The sequence below is a fragment of the Pomacea canaliculata genome, linkage group LG1 (assembly GCF_003073045.1).
Source record: "Pomacea canaliculata isolate SZHN2017 linkage group LG1, ASM307304v1, whole genome shotgun sequence".
In the NCBI taxonomy this organism is placed as follows: domain Eukaryota; kingdom Metazoa; phylum Mollusca; class Gastropoda; order Architaenioglossa; family Ampullariidae; genus Pomacea; species Pomacea canaliculata.
In genome coordinates this window covers 9526295-9532306 of record NC_037590.1, presented here as the reverse complement: position 1 = coordinate 9532306, position 6012 = coordinate 9526295, and positions in this window count along the sequence as shown.

Sequence of the window (6012 nt, the reverse complement as noted above, 5' to 3'; positions counted from 1 at the left end):
TCCCCCGCTGTGGTGTGGTCTGGAGAGAAAGCCGCGCGCGTGCAACAAGGAGTTCGAGACTTGCGGGGCTGGCAGCCTCGTGTTTGCACGCGTTCGTGTATATGTGCGCGCGTGAATATTCGTGCGTGCATCGACCCTCCCCCTTCCTTCCCAAAAAATGATTGCAAGCTTCGGGCTTCGCTAGTGTTTGTATAGGGGCTGTCAAGATGGGAATGGGGGTGAAGACTAAGGACATCAAGAGACAAGAGGAAACGTGGGTGGAGGAGGTTGAGGGGGATAGCAGGAAAAGAAGGAGGTGAGGGAATAGATGTCGGAGATGGAGGAGAGAAACCAGAGAGAGAGATGGATAGACTTTTCGACAAGCCACTATTAACAGTTACTTCACTCCAGTAAGTTTCCAGCAGAAATTAGTGACCTCTCTTCTATTTTTCGTAAAATGGCCGGTATATAGGTAAAATGTTTTAAAGACTAAGCGTAAGAAATAGGGGTACGAGAGAAAGAAAGAAATAAAGCATGATGGAGAGAGAGAGGCAGAGACAAGTGGGAGAAAACAAAGAAGTGAAGAGAAAAGGACACACACACGCATGCATACTGGCACACATGCACACAGAAATTATTTCATTAGTATTTGTAGCAGGAGTGCTCTGTAACTTCTTCATCAGCTAGTGTCCTTGAAAGATGTTGTCCTTGGTGGTTTTTTCCAAGTGCACTGTGGGAGGCGAGCCGTAGAGCATACACAAGCATACACAAGCATACACACGCATACACGCGCGTACACACGCGTGCACGTAATGTCAGGGGCAGGTAATCAGCTCCACAAATGTGTCGGCTGCTTTTGTCGTGCCGGGCTCTGGCACTCAGTCTGCTTGTGAGTCTCTCTCTCTCACACACGCATTAAGAGCACACACACACAAGCATATTTAGCACAGACACACATTTAGCACAGACACACACACACATTTAGCACACACACACACACACACACACACACACACACACACACACACACACACACACACACACACACAACACACACACACACACACACACACACACATTTAGCACACAAATAACACAGTTGCGTAAAGACAGAAAGTCGAACATTCAGTGTTACATCAACATCCAGTGACCGATAGACTTATTTTCTTCCTCAGTAAATTTTCACTTCATGCTCAGCTATCATCCCTCACGACAACCTGGCCAAATATTATGAGCATAAAATAGCAATGGGTGAGCTGCATTCATAGACATACACATATACACACACTGACACACGTACAAACAGACCCTCCTCCCCCTACACACAGAAACGAGGACACACATAAATGAATATATGTACACGAGTGCGGACACACCCATTCTCTCTCTCTCTCTGGCATACACACATAACTGAATCAAACATTTGCTGGTATTTCAAATTTTGGGTTGACGAAGAGAGTTTGCGGATGCCGAGAGAAGTCCTTAATTATATGGTTTGATCCTAATTAACCATTGTTGGAAAGAGCAGCATGTCATGTTTATGTATCATGTACAGCGTTTGTATATATACATATGAGGGATAGCCGACAAAGCGGGTGAAAATTAGCTTGACTGTTGTCGCTGCTGTTGACATGTTCCACATCCTGCAGCCAGTGGCGCCGCTGCCGCTGTCAATACACTGCAGCACTGCAGCATCGCGCTGTACCGACAACTGCGGCAGTGCGAGCTGCAGCAACCCACCGACGCACAGGGAGCGCGGCTCGATTCCTCTGCACCGTGCAGCAGCCTGCAGCCCTTGTTGGAACAACTACGACAACAGCAACTCTTCCCCCGCTCTCTGTCGTGACTGTCAATGACTGGCCCGCCTGCTGCACATCATCATTCCTGTGTGGCGGACACGGGCGTTGGGGCAATTGTTTTGTCGCTCGCAGTAAGCAACAATGATTGTTTGGAACAAATAGGACAACTTCAGAAATATGCAAAATAAACAATAAAGAAACTATATTTAATCTATATAAGGAACGTAAATATAAGTAATATCAATCTCATATTCCCTGAAATTTTTTTTTATTATAGTTAACGGGGATAACGAACAGTCTTGCGTTTAAAGGGGATGGAAATTAACTAGCAAGTTAGGCTTAAATGATATACACTGGTTTTCTAAAAGCTATCCACTCGCAATATCGGGTTTCAAAAGAATTGTTTACTGAGAAACCATCTAAAAACACATCACCGGAAGGTTGACAAAGGCCGCCATTTCTGCATACTCTTTTGAGAATGAAACAGATCCTACGAAGTAGGTCTGAAAGTAACCGGACTGGTGTCATAAACAATATATTTCAATTCCAAACAATAAACTGCATGATTTCCCCTTCAAAGTACTCCCCCCCCCCTCGAGCCTCGACCAGAAACTTTTCAGGATGACCTCGTAGCTCGTGACATACCAAGAGTTATTTACTAAGTGTCGAGCGATGCCGGGAGCTTGCATTGCCGGCTGGTTAGCTAGCGGGACCCTAATTTGTAGTTTGGCATCTGAGAGAAGCCACGGACAGCTTGCAATTTGCTGTTTGGAATATTTTAGGGTGTCAAGAGATTACCATACAACCAAATTAAATCAGAGACTCTGAAGGATGTTCATTTAGCTTTTTTTCGTTTCACGTACAGAGATAGGTTTGACAGTTTCGAACATGTAGCTGCAACATTTGAATTGTGTATTACTTTTTGTACTCTCGTCCTCTTCAATTTCTTCATCACTTTTATCATTTAAGAAGCTGACAGTAAACTCGCAAGTCGAAAGGATGCCAGGAACTTTAATCAACAGCACAAAATGGAACCTCCTTCTAATGACAGCAAAACAATACAGTCTCCTTCTCAGCCTGCAAAGCTGTAATTTAGAAACGTTTGTAAGTAATGGACTGTTTTGCAAACCTGAAATTTGAGGGAAAATGTTTTAGAAGCTATCATTGTCTACAGTTTCCAAGGTATTATCAGTATCTATTGTCTAAACTAAGCTTCTCAGTACTCTTGCCTTTTCCTTCAATCTTAATTATTTAGCTTGTTATCATGTGCATAATTCTTTTATGTAGTAGGGTCATCAAGACACGTGGAACTACCAAATAACTGTTTACACTTGCATGCATCTGAGATGGTCCGTGGAATTTTGATATCTGTATAAATATGAAAAATCACAAACTACACTTGATACAACATAAAAATACAATGATACTCATATTTAGTGTCATATAAGCAACAAAATATTTCAGGTGCAATCTACTCATTCACATGTCGCTTTCAATGAACTTTCACATCTTCAGCTCAGTCAGGGTTGGAAGCCTACATTTGTGTCCGATCAAAGCCTGCCCATGCGCATAAGATTGAACTGTAGATATAAATACAGGCGAGTTGAAAAATGTGTTTAAATTCAACTCTAGCATTTGATCAATGTTGAGTGTATCCACCACTGCGCATGTACAAACATAAACCAGACATGCCCGCTAACCCTGCCCACATCCTTCACCCACTGGGCACGTGTTTGGACAACCGTCCCTAGAGAAAACAAATCAGAGAATGTAACGGTTCTAAACTGTATCGTCTGTTTGGGGTTCGTGAGTAGAAGACTCCACATGCACATCCCCCAGATTATCAAAGAAGATAGGGAACAGGCGGAAGGAGTTGGTCTCTAGACATAGTGAGCCGCCGCACGGCTATTAATTTGTGGAACACTTGACCTATGACCCTGGTAGGAGGCGGGAGGGAACGAGGGCTGGCTTCTCTCCTGTGGCAGTTGGAACTTGCCGTCTCGTCGCTGCTGTCTGTTGATGAGGCCAAGGCACAACAAGTGCACCGATCATTACTCTTCTTTCTCAGTCACCTGCCACTTAGGCGGCCATGTCGTGCAAGCATCCCATTTACACCAACGAAGCGCTTTCTGGATCCGTTTTACACTCAATTACTCAGCAGCTGAAGGGCAACCTCGAGTGGAAAACTTTGCTAGAAATGAATCGATTTAGTTCAAGGTACGAATAGTAAAATCTCTGAGCGATAATCGATATTTCGTTTCAAAGATCAATATCTTAGGGTGGAAGTAGGGGCGAAGAGGAAGAGGCAATCCTCTTACGTTTGTGCCACCTGTGGTAGATTGTTGATCTTGTGTGGTCTGAACTAATGAGTGATTAGTATAGCAATCCTCGTGAGTTTCTATCATTTAGGAAGTTATCCTCCTTTCTCATCAGCATAAGATGCCAACCTCATCCGTGTTTTGCACTATCTCTGAAGTAACAAAATATTTGTCATTACAGAAACTCAGTGGAGAACGCTCATCACTGTAGTGAGCATATAAAGGTCGTAGGTTCAAATCCAGACTAAAGCAAGTTCTTTTTTTTCTGTGCGTGGTGCCTGTTATGGGTTCAGATCTTCCTTCAGGGCACAAGAACCTCTCTGGACGTACACCTGCTCAACCGGGCTGGATACCTCCAGCTGGTCGCTCGTTTTCCGTTGTTACCTCCCCCTCTACCCCATGTCGCGAAATCTCATTAAATTGGTTACACTTTTCTATGAATCTAACCAACCCAGTAAGATAGTTTTGGTTTCTCACATGGGCTATGTTAATTGGCCATGGCTCCAAAGATCTCTCCCAATCCCAAAACGACAGTTCCCTCCCCTGGCTTACGTCTTGGTTATGAGTTGCCTAATAAAGCCTGGATTAATCTACATTAACCTACATTAATCTACTTAATGTACCATATACTTTTCACCCGCAATTGGACGTATCCTACACTTTACCAACTGGCCTAACGTATCTTATTTTTTTCCCCCACAACTGGCTTCACATATCCGATCTCCCCGTGACCCTGTTACCTGCCTCCTTTACTCTGCACGAACGACTCCTAGAGGGCGAGATTGCCGTAACAACGAATGAAAGGATGACTGAATGCGTAGCCGAATGAATGAATTTTATTTTAATCCCAGATTCGCTTTTTCTCGCCAAATCCATTATTCACAACGACGATCGATGTCGGCACGAGATGAAGGCGCTGATCCTCCGGCCTGTGCATTATTCACGTGGAGATCGATGCGGCGAGTTCAAGGACTTGTATATGAACACTTGAAAACAAAAACAGAACAAACAAAAACTTATGACTGAAAATATAGTCCTGTCAATGTAAATTTGATTTGTTTTTGTTGTTTTCTTCCTAGTCATCATTTTGTAAGAAATTGTTTATTGTTCGTCGTGTGCCGAGTTCTTTGTGGCAAACTTTTCTCTTTCATGGAGTGTCCCGCTCACGGCATGGCGAGTGTCAGGACAAAACAACAACAAAGAACTGAGGTATACAAGGACGCACACGTCCAAGCAGGGACTATTTACCAGAGATAAACTATACGCAACATTTTCCCTTTCCAAAGCTTTTTATTTTTTGCGTTTTACAGCCGACATCCGCTAGGCATCAGGACATTATCACACACTCCGGCATAGGCTAAATGTCAGACTTGCATGCACGTGTATTTTTATTATTACTATTGGGTTAATCTGTTTATGAACGAAATGCAGTCATAGAACCGGAAAAGCTGAGGATACTTTCATGTTCAGAAAACAAATTTTTTTTAAAAGCCAAGTCGCGATTGGAGCATCGAACAAAATTTAGAAACGAGGTGTTTCGTCGTGGAATCATAAACTCCGAAGAACTTAAGAGTGTTCATAGCTAGTTGTCACATTCATGTACAATAAGTACATTCAACCACTCATAGAAAAAAAAACATTACTTTTTGAATTTTTTTTTTTAAATGAGGCCAACAGTCATCCTCGCATTTAACGGGTGAGCTCCAACAATCAAAATTATTACAGAATGACACTAGTAGATGTATTATTTTAGGGAGGATTTTCTTGAGGTCTTACTTGTTCTACACAGCATGAACAGACTACCAATCACAATTTTTTAATTCTCCTCAGTCCACGTAAACAATCTTGCAATTTTCTCTCTCCGAAACATTGGCACAACCAATAACTTTCCCAGATCACACTCATTTTCAGTGCAC